Source organism: Schistocerca cancellata, chromosome 1 (assembly GCF_023864275.1).
Source record: "Schistocerca cancellata isolate TAMUIC-IGC-003103 chromosome 1, iqSchCanc2.1, whole genome shotgun sequence".
Lineage (NCBI taxonomy): Eukaryota > Metazoa > Arthropoda > Insecta > Orthoptera > Acrididae > Schistocerca > Schistocerca cancellata.
The window spans coordinates 240,943,257-240,967,124 of NC_064626.1; positions in this window are offsets into that span (position 1 = coordinate 240,943,257).

Here is a 23,868-nt window from a genome sequence, read left to right on the forward strand (position 1 = left end):
TGAGGTTCATTATCAGCTGTCAATGTGCACACCGACTGCACCCGGCACATCCCAACTGCGTGGGGGGTCGAGGGAGACTGGCTGAAGATAGTTGGCAAAGGTTTTCCGATAGTGTGACCATCTATGAACCTCATTGTGGGCTTGCTGCAAGAAATACCAAACGTCGAGTCGCGACTTGGCAGCATCCCCATAGAGGTACGCGATCGTCCAACCTTTGACCCAGATGATCGAGTGTGATTTACTCGCCGGAAAGTAGTCACTCTCCGGATGTAAGAAGGAAGCAGGTGTAATATGTTACGGGTCACACGGAGGTAGCAAGCCACCATCTGTCTTCCTAGGAGCCATACGTCCTCCACCGTGATACAAGTTAAGCGGTGATGGTCGTCATCCACTTGGCGACATTTCGGGCATAGTGGAGTGTCCACTAGTCCAATTGCATGGAGTCGTTGGTTGGTGTTGAACGTGCCACAGGTGACAGAGAACCACAGTGCCCGAACGAAGGTAGGAAGGAATTTTTGGTGCACATGTCTCCAAATCTACGGCCAATGCAACTTGGGGTGTGTGAGTTCAATGACATTACGACTTATCCGTCGTAGCAGCCAAACATAAAAATCCTTCGCGCATGGTGGTCTCGTGCGCGGAAGCTCGTCTCTGATATAACTAAGTTCCACGATAAATATTGATACATGCGCAAAATGTGACGTAATGTTGCCCACCGCCACCGGAGGTGTGAGGGACGCTGGAACTAGGAGATCCAGTAGGCGGGATGTAAGGGAATCACGCCCGCTACGCAATTGCTTGTACATAGTGGCTAGAAGGAGCGCCGTCGCTCGGCAGTGAACATTCGTAAGTCCGAGTCCCCCCTTGTCCGTAGGGAGCGTGAGCGTTGCGTATCGCACCTTGAGGGGCGACCCAATCATCACAAAATAGCCTAGTGCTGATTGAAGTCGACGTCCGAGCGTGAGTGGTAGGGGCAGGATCTGCGAAATATGCACCATTCGAGAAACCACATAAGTGTTCAGATATTCGACTCGCTGCAAAGGATCAAGGCGCCGTAGGAGATGTTGTCGGACCATGGTACGTGTTGTCTGTAAAATACGTCGGTAGTTAACTGCCGCAGTATGTTTTACAGATGAGGTAAAGTCTCTGCCGAGATAGCGGAATCGTTGCACATAAGGGAACGGACTGATTTCTTCCGGTGTAAGGCCCCTCCCAACCGGCATTGCCGCCGATTTGTTCATGTTCACTGCACTACCCGCCGCCACACTGTGGTCCATCAACAGTTCAAGGACCGTCTTCACCTCTTCCTCAGAACGAACGAGCAGCAGGAAGTCGTCCGCATAGGCACGACATTTGAAGGTGTAGCCCCGCAGTTCCATCCCAGAAAGAGAATTTGTTAGCCTCCCAATTAATGGTTCCAACGCTATCGCGAACAGCAGCATCGAAAGAGGGCAGCCCTGGCAAATGGATCGTCGAATTTGAATGGGCCCTGCTATACGCCCATTAACCTGTACCAAGGATTGTGCGCCCCCATAAATCCTTCTAATGAGACCAGTAAAACGGTCTGGAAATCCCATTTGTTCCAGTACAGCGTACAGATAGTTGTTGAGCACCTCATCAAAAGCACTGTCAAAATCAACCGCCACCATCGCCGCTTTAAGCCGGCACTCCTGCGCCAGCGCTATCACATCACGGCATTCGCCAGTAGCTGTTTGCACATTCACCGATCCACCCGGTGTCGTCTGTTCTGGAGAGAGAACGCTACGAGTTAACATACGACATCGAGACGCTAGCAACCGTGCAAAGATCTTATAGTCTGCATTAAGCAGGGTGATGGGGCGATAATGTGTGGCCGTAATTCCTGGCTTCGGTTTATGTACTGGCACCAAGAGGCCTTCCATAAAAGCCGGTGGAATAGGCGCATCGGAATTTAACATCTCGTTGTACATTTCCGTCCATCGCGGTGCCATTTCCTTGCGAAATTCTCGATAAAATTCAGCAGGAAGTCCATCAATGCCTGGGGACCGAATCAACGCACCCTTTGCGATCGCATCATGTACTTCCTCACAGCTAATGGCTTCCAGTAAGGTTCCCGCGGCTTCCACCGTCAGTGCACGGGAGACGTACGTGGCTATACCTTCGAGGTCGTCGACAGGGGCTGCTTCTTCCCGACAGATGTGTTGGTAATAGTCGACGAATGCAGAGACAATGTCCGCTTGACGCGTCACTCTTCAGTCTTCGCGGGTAATTAATTCCCGTACCAAAACGCGTCGTCGATGCTTTCGTTCATTCACGACGTGGTGCATGGAAGGAATCCCGTGCATTATCGTTTCGTGACATCTGGCGCGCACCATGGTTCCCTGAAGATGTTTCCGAGCTAAAGCCACTAGTTTAACTTTTATCCTTTTGCGTTCGATCCAGACGTCCTGTCCCGGCGGACCATCGTACAGGTCGCGCAGCGCTGCAAAATAAAAGTCGGTCTTACGGCGGCGCCATTCTGCCATCTCCCTGCTATATGAGATGAACGTACGGCGAAGCGCCGGTTTAGCACAAGTCAGCCACCAATCAAGCTTCGTCGCATACCTTCCAATCCTTCGCTCGCACATCGTCCATGTCTCAAGGATCCGGTGACGGCGTTCAGGATCATGTAGATGTTGAATGTTTAATTTCCACGGGGCCTTACTGTTCCACACCTCTCTACGGGGAAGAAGCACCGTACAGATGTAAGCGCTGTGATCGGAAAATGCCAATGGCCAGCGTTCCGCGTCCTGGACATCATTTGCATGAGTCCGTGAGATATAAATGCGATCTAACCTGCTCGCCGAATGACTTGTCACATAGGTGTATCCCGGTGCATCTCTATGTCGTAATTCCCACGTGTCACTAAGTACAAGGTTGTTGACAACGATTCGCAACTCCTGGCTGATGTTTGCTTGCGGCCATTGATCTTCAGGCTGAGAACACAGTTGAAATCTCCACCAATTATTACACATTCATAACGTCCATGGAAAAGTGGGGCAATGTCTTCTGCATAAAATTGCGCCCTTTCCCGCCGCCGATTGTTTCCCGACGGTGCATAAAGATTGATGATGCGTGTCCCAAACGTCGTCAAAGCCATTCCCCTGGCCGACGGAAGGTAACACACGTTTTCCACTGGGAAGCCATCTCGCATGTAAACTGCCACCCCACTCCCATTGTGATCTCCATGTGACGAATAGGATTGGTGTCCTGCGATGTATGGGAGTGCAGCTATGTGGACTTCCTGCAGCAAAGCAATATCCACATCAGATGCCCAAATCTTTTCCTTCAGCAGGTGTATTTTGGCCGGTGAACGCACGTCATTTATATTTAATGTCGCAATACGGTTCGCATGGCGTTGAATCCCACTCTGTCGATGCGCAACAAGACCTCCGTGCATCGGCGCTGGGGGCTGAGTTAGAAGACGTTCTCTCGCCCCTCTCCCTTCACCTTCAGCAATTATTAGGCTGTCTTCGTGAGTGCCGGCTGCCTCTGTATGACGTCCGGCGCCTCCTCAATATCGTCATACCACATCTTTGCAGGCAGTGATATATTCGTGTCCATTGCCACAGCATCTGCGTCTGGAGAGCTAACTGGTTGTGATTCCTCTTCAGCATCACCACGTTCCAGTACCGTCAATGTGACAGACCGCTGCGGGTCTGATCGAACAGTTTCCATTGCCTCATCCTGTTTCGTAGAGGCTGTTGTGTCGTCTTGGTCCACAGGCACATCGTCGTCGGGGCAAGGGGAGTCATCCCTAGGAGATGTCGTGCGACGACGCCGTTTCCTCCTTTTCGGGGAACGTTGTTTGCGTGATCTTCCTTCCGTGTCCTCAGATTGTAGGGAATCACGGCTGCCCGACAGAAAAGCATCCGTAGGAAGGGTTTCGAGTCCCATCGTTGTACTTGGCGGGAGTTCGGTCGAAACTGATGTTGTCGTCATAGAGTGCGTTTCAGACGGAACAGCATCCCTAGTGGGTGAAACTGCTTCGTGTACTATCGGTGTGCTTGGTGGGAGTTCGGTCTCATCTGATGTTGTCGCCGTAGATTGTATGCTCGATGGAGCAGCATCCTCTGTCATCCCGACGTCTGCTACAAGGTTTCGGAGAGTGCCATCTTGATCTTCCACCGGGGCTGTGCTTTTTCGGTCATCAGCGGACGCAGTGAGGGCTTTGGCATAGGTGTCGGTAGTACTGTCATCGCCGGCGACGGCTCCCGCACATCTGAAGGCAGTTGCGTAATCCGCCGTTGCATACAGTTCGACCTGAGGTGTCCCTCCTGGCCTCAGCCAGAACATGTACGTGGTTGACCATCGTAAATCACCACCGCCCGACAACCACCAATTGTCAGATAGGACGGTACATGCTTCTGAAGATCAATAGTGATCTGTCGCACTCCGTTAAGAACGGGGTACGTTGCGAATTGTGTCCAGCATTCTGCTGTGTGACAATGTACCGTGCCGTATGGCTTAAAAGCCTTGATAACTTCGTCAGCCGGGAGCTCAAATGGCAGCTCAAAAACACGTATTGTCCGTACACCCAGCCCAGCATGTTCTACAGTTACCGTGCCGACATTCCCGTCACTATGGCAAAATAGGAGACCGGCTTTCGTCGCCTGTAGAATTCTCTCACACGCCGCGTCATTTACCATCTTAACATACACCGTGGGACTAACGATGGACAGGTGAATTCCGACAATATCGTTTGGCGGTATCTTGACGTCCTCTCGAATGAATCGTTCCACTGCTAAAGCCTTTGGTCGTTCGTAGTCTTTGCAGAAATTGAATCGTAATGTAGTTTTCCTGTACTTGTTCTCCATGATCGTTGTTACTAGCCCGCGCGCAGACTAAGTCCACAAGTAAACATACACTCGCACACGCCGCACAGGCGGAAGTATCGGACCTCCGCTTCGCACGGCCGCTAGCGCCGAACTGGCCAACTGAGCTACCGAAGCCCGTCTCACGCCCCGTCCTCACAGCTTTAATTCCGCCAGTACCTCGTCTCCTACCTTCCAAACTTCACAGAAGCTCTCCTGCGAAACTTGCAGAACTAGCACTCCTGGAAGAAAGGATATTGCGGAGACATGGCTTAGCCACAGCCTGGGGGATGTTTCAAGAATGAAATTTTCACTCTACAGCGGAGTGTGCGCTGATATGATACTTCCCGGCAGATTAAAACTGTGTGCCGGATCGAGACTCGAACTCGTTTCCCGAGTTCGAGTCTCGGTCCGGCACACAGTTTTAATCTGCCAGGAAGTTTCATGTGGTGGATCTGTTTACCATGAACATGTTGTAGAACAGTTTTGGATGTTTCGAAAATAAGAATTTATGGCTGGACAATAAGTTCCCAAAGTTTCAATGACGAAATCGCATCCAAAACGCCTCAAAAATAATTTAATATGTGAAAGGACCTTCCCACCACGCCCACCATCTAATACATCACTTCAGTGTTAGATCGGTGAATAACTATTCCTTGGATAACTTTCAGTAAACTTGCGCGGGAAACATGTAGAAGGCTGAACCTCTAAAAAAAAATATCTCCATAGCAAAATTTAGAATCCAAATGAATCTCTAAATTCACTCATACGGAAACAATTAACTAAACAAGATTTTCATCTCCCGCAGTTGTCAGATTTGCGACTTATGATGCAGTTCTTGTATTTAATAATGGGTGCTTAGGGATGATGAAGACATGAGAGAGGATGGGCTTTGAGAGGAAATTTCGCTCAAGATTTCCTCAGAGGAATAGATTTATAGCGTCTCTCTGCAACTGAAAATAAGTTGAAGATCTGGTAAAGAAAAAGACAGAAAACAAGAAACAGAAGCCTTGGAGGGAAAGAGGAACCTCGGTAGAACTCTGGGGCCATCTGAAGAAGTGACATTAAAAAAAAGGTTAGGTTGAACTTTAAATTACATTTCCTCAAAATTATGTTTTCTAAGTTTATGAACCTCCTTTTCAAAATCTATGAAGCTAGTATTATGAAAATTAGTACATTTACAAATTTGTATTTGTATGTTTATAAATACAATAAATGTTGTCTCAAGAGAAAATTTTGAAATTCTGAGTGTAAGATGAGATATGGGGCAAAGCACTTGGAATATTTCATGAATTTCGTATCATACGTACAGAATTATAATTTAAAAAATATTAAAATTCTCCGGTTCCATATATACAGAAAGTGTCACGAGAGGAGATTACTATATGCAAAGAGATTAAACAGAGAAAATTTTGTAGAAGTCTCTTGAATAGTTTCTGAGAAAAAGGTACATATACTACTTTTTTAAATAATTTTTTTAAACTCCAGGAACTTAACAGTAAATGAGTTAATCTTATGTAAAGCCTGGTAAAAATTTCATTGCGGTGTCGTCAGAATTGGTGAATTTGGCGCGTCTTTCAAATAGTATTTGTTTCCATGAACGTCCCACGCCCCCCCCCCCCCCTCCCCCTTACTCCCCTTAAGCGGACAATCCCTACATCCAGCAAGTAGTAGATATGCATTACAAGAAGACTTAAAGAATCCCTGAAGCCCCCGAACATGAGACCTACAAACAACCGCGCCCTAGTTAGTCCTCACCAAGGATACACTAAAGCATATCTTTTGAAGTCAGGTGGCTTAGGCAATTCTGTTGAAGAGGGATGGAGAACTCTAAAGAGGACAATCACTGAGGCCGGGCAAACAAATTTAGGTACAAGGAAGGTAAATGCCAAGAAACCTTCGTTTACAGAAGAAAGGCACTGTGAGACAAAGAAAATGGAGTACCCCGAATGAGAGGAGGAAACGAAATAAAACTTCGCCGGCAGAGGGTATGTGATATCAGTTTAGTGATTACCAAACCGAGAGTAATTTTCAAAGAACTTTGCTAGCAGTAGTCCACTTACCAGCATACGTTGCACCTTATCCGACCTGAACGCATGCACTTATTGTGTTGGTAATGGTGTCATCAAGTTGTTGCTAGGGGATGGGTGGAAAGAGTGCATTGAAGGCCTCTATTGAGTGGGGGCTTAGGAACTAACTGATGACGTGATAGAAGAAGAAATGACAGTCGATATCGAAGACATATGGGACGTAATACTAGAATCAGATTTGCAGCCAATTCCTTCGGAATTTCTGAAATCGTCGATGGAAAGTGACAACCAAAACACTATACAAAGCACAGACTTTCAAAACAATATCATTCACACAATCCCGAAGATAGCGAGGGCCGATCGAGAACTACTGCTCAGTCAGCTTAACCAGCACATGCAACAGCTCATGCTAACAAGAATAATATATGGAGGAATGGAAAAGAAAATTAAGGATCTGTTAGACGACGAACAGTTTGGCTTCAGGAAAGGTAAGGGAATCAGAGGGTCGGACCTTGATAGTAGAGGCAAGTCTAAGAAAAATCAAGAAACGGTCATGACATTTATCGACTTATAAAAAGCGCTCAACAACGCAAAATAGTGCAAGATATTCGAAATGCATCATGTCTGTGAGCGCGACGGCTATTATAGTTGTGTCAGTGCGTACGCAAATTATGTCCGAACTCTTGTGGAAATCAGGGTGAGCTAACAGCTGTCGGAGAATGGATAGGGATGCTACTCGCGTACTACAGGACGTTAATTTGTGTGCCAGGATAGCCGATGCGGTCACGGTGACCGCCCACGTTAACCGGGAAATTCGGGTTCGATTCCTGGTCCGGTTAATATTTGCATTTGTCGTTTTTGGATTTATTTAAAAGCCCCAATGTGGCTTATGTCTTTGGTTTCTTTCAATATACAATATCTTATGAGTTTTCCCAAAACAAAAGTCTGTCATTAGCTTCTAGTTTACCACCGATAGGCCATTACTGGCTTACAGTTACAGTAACGGTATTCATTTTACATTAGGTGCACGTTGTAAGTAGGCTGTTTAGATTTTTATATTGGTAATGCCACGTAGCGCTCTGTATGAAAATCACTGGCTGTGCTGTGTGCAGTCTGTGGCTAGTTTGCATTGTTGTCTGCCATTGTAGTGTTAGGCAGCGGCAGCTGGATGTGAACAGCGCGTAGCGTTGCGCAGTTGGAGGTGAGCCGCCAGCAGTGGTGGATGTGGGGAGAGATGGCGAAGTTTTGTAATTTGTCATGAACTGCTACATATATTATGACTATTAAGGTAAATACATTGTTTGTTCTCTATTTAAATCTTTCATTTGCTAACTATCCCTATCAGTAGTTAGTGCCTTCAGTAGTTTGAATCTTCTATTTAGCTGGCAGTAGTGGCGCTCGCTGTATTGCAGTAGTTCCAGTAACGAAGATTTTTGTGAGGTAAGTGATTTGTGAAAGGTATAGTTTAATGTTACTCAGGGCCATTCTTTTGCAGGGATCTTTGATAGTCAGATTGCGTTGCGCTAAATAATATTGTGTGTCAGGTTAAGCACAGTCGTGTACAATTGTTCTAAGGGGACGTTTCATATGGCGACCCTTAGCCTAGGATACCTCACTGGAATCTTCTGATTTTTTCTTGTAGTTTGTGTATTTAGTGTAGCTTTTGTTTATTGCTAGCGCGTAATTATAGAGAGAATTTCCTTGGTAGTTGTGGTTTTTCATTGTTGCACAGTAAAACAGTTGTGGCATGCATGTAGATTTGCACCAAGTATTTCGCAGCTGCGCTTGCAATTAACTAGATATTATTTTCAGTGCTATGTTAATGTGTTCTCTTATTTTTGCTCTTCAAATTGTGTTTTTCTGCGTTATCGTGTGATATATTGTGACAATAATGGCGTGTGAAAAACGTAACACCACCACTGTGTAGTGAATTAACAGACGTTCCAAGTAGTAATTTGGTAATTGTGCATAAGGAAATGGAGCGGGCGGCAAATAATGGTGTAGACAGTGAAACAGGTTGTGAACAGGGAAGCATTATCGATCGATCGGTCGGCAACAGCTCGCCTCAGGAATCCGAAATGACAGGACACAATTTTACAAATACTGTAGATTCAGGTTTTGCGTCCTCACCGTTTTCTCAAATAAGTCAAGACACATTTTCAGCTTGTCAAAATGTGAATGTTGCCGGTGCAAATGCACTGCCGAAAAGAGTAGAGGAACAGATTCCAGACACTAATGCATTGTTATTACAACTAATGCAACAAATGGAACAAAATCAGAGACAAACACAGCAACAGTTAGACACAATGGGACAAAATCTTCAAAAGTTAGACACAATGGAACAGAATCTTCAAAAGTTAGACACAATGGAACAAAATCAGAGACAAACACAGCAAAAGCTGCAAAAGTTAGACACCACACTTGAACAAACACGTGAAGATTTAACTACTGAGTTACATAACATTGAATCGAAATGTCAAAAAGTCTGTAATGACATAAAAACACAAATTTGTGAACATTTTCAGCCTATTTTTTCGCGGCATGAAAATGCATTACAGAATCACGAAGCAGCCATAAAAGAGTTGCAAACCATTGTTCATGAAAATCATGAGACCTTGTGGGCTAAAATTGACTCAGTTGCATCTACCGATTCGGTTACGCAACTGGCAAAAACTCAGGAAAACTTAAAGGACACAGTAGAAAGACACACTGAGGAAATGTGTTCACTATCGGAGAAAGTAGCCGAACTTTCGGATCAGGTCACTAACTTACCTACAAAGGTAGATGATGATCTGAATGACACAAGACCTGTAGCCATCACTGACACAGAAGAGTGCGAACAAATTAGGAAATTCAAACAAAATCAGAATCAAATTAATACGCAACACCAAAGACAAATCCGGGAAGTACAAGATCAGCTGACACAGGTAATACAAGAATTACATATTTCAGAGGCCACTCGCGCTCCAATACGGGAAGAGGGACATAGAAATACGGAACAGCCACAAAATAATAACACAGGGCATTTCGGAAGTTATGAAAGAAATTGGCAATGTGCACCGAATTTTGAGATGGAACCGCCGACACGACGTAACAATGACCGATATGCTACTCGCTGACACGATGATTTTGACTATAAGCTGTTCATTACTACACGTAAATTCAAAACGTTTAAGAATTCTGCCAATGACGTTCATCCACAAGCTTGGCTCCATCAATTCTCTCATTGTTTTCCTCCCAACTGGTCATTAGAACACAGATTAGAGTTTATGTGTGGCTACTTGGAGAATGAACCAGCTGTAAGAATGCGATCGGTCATTCACGATTGTCACAGTGAAGGAGAATTTTATCATGCCTTCCTCTCAGCGTATTGGTCTCAAGCTACGCAAGACCGAGTAAAACATAGCATCATAATGATTAAACGTTTCGAACAATCTGAATTTTCCAGTCTTGTGAAATATTTTGAAGACATGTTGCACAAGAATCAATACCTGTGAAACCCATACAGCCCCTCAGAACTCATCCGCATTTGCTTAATCAAACTGCCTGAACATTTACGACATATTATTTTAGCAGGACGTTGCAAAGACGACATTGAAGCTTTTCAGGGACTGTTACAAGAATTAGAAATTGACACAGACAGTCGCGGGATGCGAAAACAGGAAAACAATCACTACAGGTCACATCCGTCAGAATTCCGTGACGACAGAAACGATAACTGGATGCGACAAGGCTATTCTCACCACACAAATCGTGACCAAAATAGACACCACCCGTATGACAACCGTTGGCAGAGTAGTAATAAATACACGGAAAGATCGCATTTCCGTAGTAATGAATATGACAGAGACAATCATAGAAACAGACAATTTGGCAACCAGAACTATTATTATCACGGGAGACAGAATAACTTTAGACGCAACGGTCCAGCGCGCAGTTACGACTCAGGGAGAAATTCTCCACCACATGACCGACAAGAAAGAAACTACGGAAACTACCGACAAAACGACAGACGTGAATTTCATCAGAACTGGCGGGGTTCTAACAGAGCAGAGCCCTCTCGGCAAGGCGAATTTGTAGAAGTTAGGTCTCCTAATACCAATAACGACGCGCTCCAACAAAGAAACAGACAATGACTCGCACCGCAGGCTGCGGCGTGCGCCCGCTGGCTCAGGGAAAAATAACATAGACGCTAACCTTGAGAAAAATTCCCGTATCCTTTACCGACGGATACCACATGATAATTGCGTTAGAGTTGAAACACTACGTACTAGGAAGAGTAAAGGTTTACACCATATTTCACATGTAAAACCATTTATTGACAGATAATCTGCTTTTTAACTTTGTCTTTGCCATATAACTTTTCACTTTACATTACCAGTATGCTTTGTCAGACTTAGTATCTGTTAACATGCAACAATGTTTGAAGTTAAATATCCAGGCAAGAACCAAGAGAACTTATTTAAACAGAAATTACGAATGCATTGTTATGGTGAACAGGCGACACAGTGTTATTGTGTGTGTGCATTCTTGCTTGTTAATTGCACGATTATGTAACGACTATAAGGCTCACATACTTGGAACATATACCGGCACTGCTAATGAAATTTTCATGCAACATTTTGGTTTGCTTGAGAGTGGATTCTGGATTTAAGGTACTTTCAGTGAGATACCAGATGAGACAGTGGTTAGTTTATGTGACAGCTACACGATTTTATCACGAAGCTACTAATGAGCGACAATTTACAATGTTGCTTTTGCGGTGTTTCTGTTTTATATCTGCACAGTTTTTCTGAATTCTTCTGGAAAGCAAAACATGTTTTATTAGTAAATTTTGTGGTATAGCTACAAGGAGACAGCCTTTTCCATAGCACAACAATACGTTACAGCACAGTACTTTCATCATCACAACAATAAGCGTAATAACTAAGATATCTCAACGCAAAGCATTTTACTTTTGTTTATCATGAGGTAAGTACATTGGCTTCTGCAGAACTTAGCTTTCGGAGGAAAATAACTACGACACTTCCACAGAGATTATCTTACAGCAAGACGCACATTTAGCGCTACAGGACACGTATTTGAGTGATTAATTTGTACTTAAGACATTTATTTTTAAAGATTTTTGAATTACAAAGAAAGTTGTCCGTGATACATTTCATTCCATTGCTGTAATCTGTAACACCTGAGGGTATAATTACATTAATCCTCAGGGGGGTACACGCCTACTTTGTGTATCATGTGTTTGGCAAGCACAAGGAGCCCTAGCTAATATGGTATTTGCTTATACAATTTAACACATCGGTACCATATTTCTCTAACACATAGATTACACAGCTATCTGATCATTTAACTGAGAGATAAACATGTTTTTTACTACGTCAGTGACACATGTTTACGTTATTACACCGTTGGGTAGCTTCACACTTATGAAATTGTATTTTGTCTGTACTGTGTGAACTCTTCATATTTTTTCGGAACCATTGTGATACTATGAGAGCTTTGAATGATGTATTTGGTATGAGATCATGATTTTTAAAGTACGTTTGAGGCAGATGACACTATTGAAATGAGCAGAGAATATTTTTTATGGTTTGAAATTATTGCAGAAAGCTACGAGTTTTTTGAGATTTGACTGAGGTGTTATGATGTTATTTTTACGACGACGATGTGTATTATGCTGTTGAGGTATGTTTATGTCAATAAGATGATGCTACCATATATGAGGAATGTGATTACGTGTTTATATGTATATGAATAATGAATAGAAGTTAGGGACTCTTGACTTGTGAAAAAGGATGTTGGAAACAAAGAATCGTACTTTAAGAGTTATGAAATGTGTGTGTAAATGCGTGAATGTATCACAATGCCGGCGAAAATTTTTTTGGACACTGTTATATTCATAGGATTTTGTTTCTACACATTTGTGACGTAAATTTTCGACCTGTGAAATTTTCATATGAGACTGTCACTGTAGCGGAAACTGGTGCCGTAAATATTTCCATAAGAAAGTTAAGTGACCACCTGCACGTAATGCGTCGTGGGCACACAGCTGTGTCAAACACCTGGAGAACAAGCCATTAGGGTGTGCCTTTCCGGAAGCACAGGTAGAAAAAAAAAAGAAAAAAAGGCAGGCCTTTATCCTCGCCATTGACATTCCTTTAGAGAAAATATTGCAAATGCGACACCCTCATTACTTCCATTAACCTTGCTATTGACATTCCTTTGTAGAAAGCATCGCAAATATTACACGCTCATTACCTGAAAACATATGATTACTCATACTTTGTGCTAATTACTGAAATGCTTATGAATTGATGGGAAATATTCGTACATCTGCACACCTGATTATGACAGGTGTCTTTCTACGAGAATTGAGAGCTACTGACTTACGAAATGCCACATGACTATTGAATGATATTTTTATGCTTTGGTTTGGGTAATTGCTTATTTCATTTGATATCTGATTTCCAGCTGTGTTGCAGCATTGCTTTGATAAAATAAAATGCATTTGCTAATGTGAACACTTTCTGTCAACAGATCTATTAAATAATTATTTTATGATCCACATTCTTTAAAAAAAGGAGCACTTGGAAAGGAAAGCACAATAAGAAGGAACTAGTAATAGTAACACATAATTTTCTTTTCAAGTACATGGTAATATTTCTTTTTACAATAAGTTGTTGTGGTGCACCACTTTCATTACATAGACATTAAGATGTGAATAGACATTTCCCTTGTCTGCATTGTTGTTTTTAGTGTAATGTTTTTTCTGCTTGAGCTATGTCATGTTTAGGTATAAGTTACTGCTGTTTGCCAGGCATAGTGTTACTGAATTTGACTTTGTGTTACTCTTCTAAGCTTATTTTTATTGTTTGCTGCGCATTGCCTTATATTAGTTGTAATATTGCACTTGCTTTGCTAATTTATGCTGCTAGCTTTGCCAATTTGCATTTTTTGTCCTTGTGGTTTGTGTTAATTTATTATGTGCTGCTGCATTGCCTCGTCCCTTAGTTTAGCATCTGAGCTCAGTAGATTTAAGTTAGCTTAAGAGGGGTAGACTATATAAGAAACTAACTATGATGATTTGGAAGAAATGCATTGAGAAGCTATATGAAAATGGTTTGGGCAAAAAAAAAAAAAAAGGATACTGTACAGTGGAGAAAAACTATTTTTGACAGTGGATGTGAACAGGATACAGAAAGCAGGCTTAGATAGGACTTTTTGGGAATAATGATGAACGAAGGGAGATCTCCATGCAAAATACTGCAGTAAAACAAACCCTGTCCTTTCCTTTTGTGTTATCCCACTACGTGTTTGTGTACCCTTGTGTATTTGTTTTCTTCCTGTCTCTGTGTAGTTTCATAGAATTTTTTCTTCTTTTAATATTAAGCTACATTCACTATGATGAGGAATACTGTTCTCCTCAAATATAATTGGCATTAATAATATGATATTTACCTTGTGAAGATGTTTAGACATTATTTATTCTGTTTTGTTTTAATGCTCATGTGTAAAGTTGATGTTTCAAAAGTTATTCTGATCTTTTATGTATGTACTCATGTTATAATTCCTGTAACACTGATGTATATGTTTATTTCTATTCTGTTGTAAAGCCTGTACTACAAATGTTATCTGTATTGTTATGTTCTTTAATGATGTATTTTGTACCTTTGTAATTGTATTCTCATGTTATAAAATGGTAATTGACACCAGTTCATCATATTAGTAACTTGTAAGTTACATTTCACTGCACACGTTTTTGTTGGTCATAATATATGGACAATATGTGAGGAGTAGGGACTGTTAGTGTTTGCACGTGTGTTAATAATTCAGCAAGGGACTGGATAGCAACATTGCTGGTTCTAAGGACAATTCCAGAAACTTTGTGAGTGCACAAGTGGTGGTTATGGACTTGCTATATTAACCGCAAGACTCTTCGATGGTGATTGTGCACCTGCACAGTCGCAGCAGATGGCTGCTGGCCATCTCTACAAGGACTACAGTGGGTCTACACCTTTCCTGACTCACCAATATCATTATTTCTACAAGGACTGCAGTGGGTCTGCACCTCTGGTGGCCCACCAATACCATACTCTCTACAAGAACTACAGTGGGTCTACTCTGTGATGACCTACCTACCAATCTTCTTCAAAACGTTGAATGACTCTGCTGTGGGTTCGCTCTGTTGTGGCCCATTACCTGTCAGCATGTCAAGAGTCAGCACTGTCTTACCGTTGGAAGGACAATGCTACTTCTTCAAGACTGCATGGAAATCCACTACTTCCGTGTGCATTGTCCTTTACTGCTCAGACTTTGAGAAAAGAAACGGCAGTTTCACTGTTATGAATGATCAGGACTGTCTTTATGGGCTGTGAGAAAATTTTAGCTTTTGACCAACATTGTATCAATAAGTGTGTGCATTTGATTTCTTGGTTATTGTAATTGTGAAAAATTTTATCAAATCATTATTGGCCACTGCCCAAAAAAATTTGTAAAATTTTTTGTGGGGAGCATGGGGGCTATGTAAGTAGGCTGTTTAGATTTTTATATTGGTAATGCCACGTAGCGCTCTGTATCAAAATCACTGGCTGTGCTGTGTGCAGTCTGTGGCTAGATTGCATTGTTGTCTGCCATTGTAGTGTTAGGCAGCGGCAGCTGGATGTGAACAGCGCGTAGCGTTGCGCAGTTGGAGGTGAGCCGCCAGCAGTGGTGGATGTGGGGAGAGAGATGGCGAAGTTTTGTAATTTGTCATGAACTGCTACATATATTATGACTATTAAGGTAAATACATTGTTTGTTCTGTATTAAAATCTTTCATTTGATAACTATCCCTATCAGTAGTTAGTGCCTTCAGTAGTTTGAATCTTCTATTTAGCTGGCAGTAGTGGCGCTCGCTGTATTGCAGTAGTTCCAGTAACGAAGATTTTTGTGAGGTAAGTGATTTGTGAAAGGTATAGTTTAATGTTACTCAGGGCCATTCTTTTGCAGGGATCTTTGATAGTCAGATTGCGTTGCGCTAAATAATATTGTGTGTCAGGTTAAGCACAGTCGTGTACAATTGTTCTAAGGGGACGTTTCAACGTTTCAAATGTATGAAGTCACATGAACTTCATATTCGATCAGGTTTTAAACTAATAAGAAGAGGACTTGTACTATGATCTCTGATCATTGGTTAATTGTATACTTTCTGGTTTTAAACCCAGTAGGTGGTTCCACAGCTACGCACAATATTTCGACTAACGACCCAGTCTTCTAGTTCAGGTGCACTATTATTGATGGTTTCGCTCCGCTGTTTGTAGATGAGTTCGATTCCGGAGCGCCCCAAAGCCTTTCTAAAGCGTATATCTTTTTTCAGGTCTTGCACTGTTATTCCGTGATACGCACACTACCTCAGCGTTTTTCAGTTATGATGCATAAAGATGTCTTAATAAACTGGGCGCAATACTTCAAGCACGGTTTAAATTGAAACCTACATCCCGAACAGATGGAGGGCTCTCAGGCAAGGAAAGTCACGCCAAAGAAACATAGCATCTATGAATGGTGTTGCAAAGACATTTTATACTCAGATCGGCTGATTGAACGGGCGTTGCAGTCAAAATGAACGATTTCAGAGGAAGAGGTTGAGAGTGATTCAAAAATGGCTCTGAGCACTATGGGACTTAACATCTGAGGTCATCAGTCCGCTAGAACTTAGAACTACTTAAACCTAACTAACCTAAGGACATAACACACATCCATGCCCGAGGCAGGATTCGAACCTGCGACCGTAGTGGTCTCGCGGTTCCGGACTGAAGCGCTTAGAACCGCTCGGCCATGGAGAAAGAGTGATGATGAAACTTCAACTAGAGTAGGGTCTTACCAAAAATACTATATCGCAGTTCCGTTTGTGGCCGAAAGACTAAAACCAAAGTCCATGAAATACAGCTAGTCCACAACAAATGCTTGCAATGGATTTTGGCAGTAAACTGTTATTCAAGAATAGCAAACATACACCACAGTTCTCAGATGGTCATGCCGGACATGGCAATGCAGAAATGGCCAACAAAAATTCGCAATAGGTTATATAAGGTCCGTGGGATCGTCAGCCAACTGGAACAAAAATCTGAATAACAAATCCACGCCCCTGCCATAGATGTGAAATACCAAATTCGTTATCTCAGGTGGTGTAAGACAATTATCTAGAACACTACAAACGGATGTAGGATTAGGAATCTCCTCTGTGGCTCCTTCTGTGCTGTAGTTCGCAGAACGAGCACTCATGCAAAAGTTGATAACTCATGACGGCAACGCAAGTAAGAACCGTGGCTGCCAGACGCATTAACGAAACGGAGACGTCGCGGTGAACACGCCCGCACGTGCTTCCTAACTCTGCCGCCACCGGAAAGTTATTTATGTCCAAGCACAGTGCTGCTCAATCCAATCTCTACGTAATCAACGACGACTTGTAATTATTGCTTACGAGAGATCCAACTGCGTGCTAATAGAGCAGTTATTCAGAACTTTACATGAAGTTACGCACAGTTGTACTCAGATGCGAAACAATCATTCTGCAATGAACGAAGTGATAAATGTGTCAGCGACAGTATCAAATACATGTCATTCGTGGGGAGAGTAGTTGTTTGCGAAGTTAAGTACTCGCCATGCTGAAGTTTTAGCAAATTACTAACAATACGTGTGTTTATTGTAGTATCCGCTCGACCTCTTCCTACCATACACCACACCTTCTTGCTACAATAAACCTCACCTTCAATCCTTCAAAATGTAGTAAATGAAGTGGAAGTAATCCGTCATTCTACACGCAAACGGGAAATAAAGGTGGGGGGGGGGGGGTGGTTAGTGTTTAACGTCCCGTCGACAACGAGGTCATTAGAGACGGAGCCCAAGCTCGGGTTCGGGAAGGATTGGGAAGGAAATCGGCCGTGCCCTTTCAAAGGAACCATCCCGGCATTTTCCTGAAACGATTTAGGGAAATCACGGAAAACCTAAATCAGGATGGTTGGACACGGGATTGAACCGTCGTCCTCCCGAATGCGAGTCCACTGCGCCACCTCGCTCGGTGAAATAAAGGTCACCCGAAGGCGACGGGGCTTCGCAACGCATGCGAAAAAAATATAACAGTAGTACACAGTCTGGTTAGCGTCAAGGCAGCGAGTACCTATAATAATAGAGCTCTAATTTCCTGCATGAGCCGCGCGGGATAGCCGAGCGGTCACAGGCGCTGCACTCATGGACTGTGCGGCTGGTCCCACCGGAGGTTCGAGTCCTCCCTCGCACATGGGTGTGTGTGTTTGTCCTTAGGTTAATTTAGGTTAAGTAGTGTGTAAGCTTAGGGACTGATGAACTCAGCAGTTAAGTCCCATAAGATTTCACACACATTTGAACATTTTTTCCCTGCATCAGGCGACTAGGTAGCTTATCGAAACATCGTGCATAAATACGGAATGAACCACTCGCCTGTAAACCTGAAAGCACATTACTGATGAGGAGAACACGGCAAGTGCCATAACCCGATTTCCCAGTAACTTTGCTCATTGGAAGACGAGTAAAACTAAGCAACACGTGTTTCGTATTATCCGTTAATTTTGACCGTTTCCGAGAAAGCAATGTTCAAAACTTCCGAAGAACTTTATGTGCATTTTTAGAGAGTAAACGGCTTGCTCGAAGCAATGCCACAGTGGCTGGAGTCGCGGCTTCGCACTTCTGCGTCCTATGTTTAATATCTTATTTGTTTTTCAGTTATTTACTCATGTCCGTAGAAGATTACTACACGTATGTTTTTCAGTGTATATTGAAATAAAGTTACCTCTATTCGTGTAGGAAGTGTATTTCTGGTGAATGACTAAAAAAATGAATAGGAGAATTAATTGTTTTCAATAATATTCACGTATTTTATGGTGATTCACAATCAACTGAAAGGACCATTTTTCAGTAAAGTGATCCACTATGCGTGGTTTGCCGCGAAATTATTGCCAACGCATGACATTTTTTGGAATATTAACGACGTTTCTTTCGCGACTGAGATTCATACGAGGAAATTCCATTGTGCCAAGCCTGCCACCGTGGTGTTCGGAATTTCTATGTTTGGAATGTTTCACGATCGGTATCATCCAAGGGAATGCACCAAACCACATAAGAATAAAATTTAAGAATTAATGAAAACGTTTTTATAATAACGAAATATAAGAATATGAGACTTCATAAAGATTGAACCCTCTGAAAATAACATAAATACATATTGTAACACTTCTGACACTAAATGTAACTAGGTTTTGACTTTTGATGCTAGTCAGTTGTCAGGATAAGCATTACTGCAAAGGACATTTGATTCTAAAGCATTACGTCAGGTTGAAAATACTAAATAAATTAACTTTTCTCTCTTAACAACATGTGGGCAGGGTGGGTTCTTCCTTGGCTCGGGTATGAGGTAGAATGAAACAGCGTTTTTACATAAAATAACTTTTATTGAAAGTTTTGTACAACTGTTTCCTTACTGGATGTTCTGGCTCGGAGAGCGGCAGCTGTGTCGTTCGCGAAGACTTCTGCTGCGGCAGCAGCGGCGTCTGATTACGCGTGGCGGTGTGTATCTCGTGTCGCCGTCTCGCCCAGTTGACTGGAGACGCGCATCGTGCTGTGGCCCGTTTAATTATTGAGAACGAAGTCGTGAATCGGATGGTGATACCTTGGATGTGGCGTCCCAGTGTTTCTCTTCTCTAAGCGGCCGCGTATGTCAGTGTTGTGCGTCGGCCAGCGGAGCAGCGCGGCGGGGGAAGGCCAGTGTCCCGGACTCGAACAACGGACTCCAGCTTGCCAGTCTTCGGCTGTCAGGTCTTCATCCCAGCTCACAGGTGACAGCTGATGTGAGACCGTCTCCTTCCCGTCCTCACAAGTCACCCGGGTACGTAAAAATCAGTCTTCAAATACCTTCTAACTTCTGTCTTCTGGCGGCGAGGCCGCTGCTTGCTATTCCATTACAGCGGCGGACTTGGTGCTTCTGTGTACGATGTAGTCTCTTCCTGCATGACGGTCTTCAGCTCCGAAACTGAACTGAAAACTACTCTCCCTCCTGTCGGGCCCACTGCGTCTCGCGTATTTATTCACTTCAGTTCACTGGAGTTGAACGACTTCACGGTCATTGCCTCTTCTGTCACGTTGAAAAGCTTCTCGAAGAATCTTCTTAACGTCGGTCATTGGCTCTTGGAATGTAGGCGAGGGCCTTTGATCACATGTGACAATTGGGAAACACGTGAGCCGGTCGGGCGATGCCCTGACGGCTGACTCGACAGCGTCCGCTTATGTGGGGAGGGCGATGGCTTCTTCTGTCACGTTGAAAATCTTCTCGGAGAATCTTCTTGACGATATATTATACGCTGAAGCGCCAAAGAAATTGCTATAGGCATGCATATTCAAATACAGACATGTAAAAAGGCAGAATACGGCGCTGCGCTCGGCAAGGCCTGCGGTATATAAGACAAGAAGTATCTGGCGCGGTTGCTAGATCGATTACTGCTGCTTCAGTGGAAGTTTATATCAAGATTTAAGTGAATTTGAACGTGGTGTTATAGGCGGCGCACGAGCGATGGGACACAGCATCTCCGGGGTAGCGATGAAATGGAGACTTTTCAACACGACCATTTCACGACTGTGTCGTGAATATCAGGAATCCGGTAAACATCAAATGTCCGACATCGCTGCAGCCAGAACAAGATCCTGCAAGAAAGGGACCAACGACGGCTGAAGAAAATCTTTCAACGTGACAGAAGAGCAAACCTTTCAGAAATTTCTGCAGATTTCAAAGCTCGGCCATCAACAAGTGTGTCAGCGTGCGATCCATTAAATGAAATATCATCGATATGGGCTTTCGGAGCCGAAGGCCCACTCGTGTACCCTTGATGATTCCACGACGCAAAGCTTTACGCCTCACCTGGGCCCGTCAACACCAACACTGGACTGTTGATAACTGGAAACATGTTGCCTGGTCGGTCGAGTCTCTCTTCAAATCGTATCTAGTGGATGGAGATTTACGGGTATGGAAACAACCACATGAATCCACGGACCCTGTATGTCAGCTGGGGTCTGTTCGAGATAGTGGAGACTCTGTGATAGTGTGGGGCGTTTGCAGTTGGAGTAATATGGGACCCCTGATACGTCTAGATACGACTCTGACAGGTGAAACGTACGTAAGTGTCCTGCATGATCATTTGCATCCATTTATGTCCATTGTGCATTCCGATGGACTTGGGCAATTCCAGCAGAACAATGCGACACCCCCCACGTCCAGATTGCTACACAGTGGCCCCAGGAGCACTCTTCTGAGTTTAAACACTTCCATTGGTCTAAAAACTCCCCAGATATGAACATTATTGGGCATATTTTGATTTTTTTCTCGCCGTGGCTTCTCCTGTCTAGTTTTTTAATATCAGACAACAGATAAGTAATAATGATTATTAATATTAGTAGTATGTGATCAGTTTATACAGATTTTGCGCGCTTGACAAAGGCTTTTTGAGTAAGGTCTGTTCATTGCAAGTTTGAGAGTGTGTGATTCTTTACCGGACTTCGTACATTGAATAATTCCAATGCTTTGGGTCGTACTGGACCTTTGTTATAACTTGTAACACGGAACCTTTAGCCTTGCCAAGACGCCGTTTAAATGGAACAATAGCTCGCAACATAAATAAAACACAAGATTAAATAATATCACTGTATTCACAAAATATTATACTAATTTGAATAACACAGACACTTACATTAATTCTGTTGCTGTGAGCAACTACGAGTACGTTTAGTGAGATTGGTCTCAATATATGTATTAATGACGGCGTGCCAAATAATTATCGTCAGCGATGGCAGATATGCGTCCGATCAGGACGGCTTCCAGAACACGAAAGGTGCCGTCTTTTCAGCAAGACAACTAAACTGCGTAATTATTCTAATGTTTCAGCGGTTGCACGCCACAATCGACACAACCGCTTGTACTAATTAATATCTTAAATAATTCTTTATTTCTGTTCTCAACTTATATCTACGTTTTTGCTATATTTCCACGCCCATACTACAAAGGTGCCTTTAAAATATCAGGGATGGGTTGCACCGTGCTGTTCAGAAGAGATCTCCACCCTCTCGTGCCGACCGAGGTGGCGGAGCGGTTCTAGGCGCTTCAGTCCGGGACCACGCGGCTGCAACAGTCGCAGGTTCGCATCCTGCCTCGGACATGATTGTGTGTGATGTCTTTAGGTTAGTTAGGTTTAAGTAGTTTTAAGTTTAGGGGACTGATGACCTCAGCTGTTAAATACCCTCGTGCTTAGAGCTATTTGAACCATTTGAACCACCCTCTCGTACTCTTACGGATTTATGGACAGCCCTGCTGGATTCATGGTGTCAGTTCCCTCCAGCACTACTTCAGACATTAGTCGAGGCCATGGCACGTTCTGTTGCGGCACTTATGCGTGCTCGCGGGAGCCCTACACGACATTGGGCGGGTTTACCAGTTTGTTTGGCTCTTTAGTGTATATTATATAACAAGTATATGACACTAATTGAGGAACGTAGTTGCAATTTTACAATTAATGCAAAGGCCTTGTGTCTCTCAAGTCGATAACGTACATCAGTATGGCAGCCTCCTAGAGACATGAGTAAATAAATGAAAAAATAAAGAATACAAAAACAATAAACGGGTTTCAAGATAAGGCGAAAAACCTAATGGAACGCAACGATAGCAACTTTGCCACCTTTGTGACTGAGGCAATCGCGCATCTACATCTACATCTACATCTACATCCACAGTCCGCAAGCCACCTGATGGTGTGTGGCGGCGGGTACCTTGCGTACCTCTATCGGTTCTCCCTTTTATTCCAGTCTCGTATTGTTCGTGGAAAGAAGGATTATCGGTATGCCTCTGTGTGGGCTCTAATCTCTCTGATTTTATCCTCATGGTCTCTTCGCGAGACATACGTAGGAGGGAGCAATATATTGCTTGACTCCTCGGTGAAGGTATGTTCTCAAAACTTCAACAAAAGCCCGTACCGAGCTACTGAGCGTCTCTTCTGCAGAGTCTTCCACTGGAGTTTATCTATCATCTCCGTAACGCTTTCGCGATTACTAAATGATCCTGTAACGAAGCGCGCTGCTCTCCGTTGGATCTTCTCTATCTCTTCTATCAACCCTGTCTGGTACGGATCCCGCACTGCTGTGCAGTATTCAAGCAGTGGGCGAAGAAGCGTACTGTAACCTACTTCCATTGTTTTCGGATTGAACTTCCTTAGGATTGAAAAAATCAAAAATGTTGAAATGTTTGTGAAATCTAATGGGACTTAACTGCTAAGGTCATCAGTCCCTAGGCTTACACACTACTTAACCTAAATTATCCTAAGGACAAACACACACACCATGCCCGAGGAAGGACTCGAACCTCCGCCGGGACCAGCCGCACAGTCCATGACTGCAGCGCCATAGACCACTCGGCTAGCCCCGCGCCGCTTTAGGATTCTTCCAACGAATCTCAGTCTAGCATCTGCTTTACCGATGATCAACTTCATATGATCATTCCATTTTAAATCACTCCTAATGCGTACTCCCAGATAATTTATGGAATTAACTGCTTCCAGTTGCTGACCTGCTATATTGTAGCTAAATGATAAGGGTATGTATTCGCAGCACATTACACTTGTCTACATTGAGATTCAATTGCCATTCTCTGCACCATGCGTCAATTCGCTGCAAATCCTCCTGCATTTGAGTACGATTTTCCATTGTTACAACGTCTCGATATACCACAGCATCATCCGCAAGAAGCCTCAGTGAACTTCCGATGTCATCCACAAGGTCATTTATGTATATTGTGAATAGCAACGGTCCTACGATACTCCCCTTCGGCACACCTGAAATCACTCATACTTCGGAAGACTTCTCTCATTAAAAGGTAAGTCGAAAACTTTGAAGGTCGTTTCCCCAAAAATGGATAAGCCAAGAAACGCGTTCGCGTTTTTTAACATCTTTTCCATTGC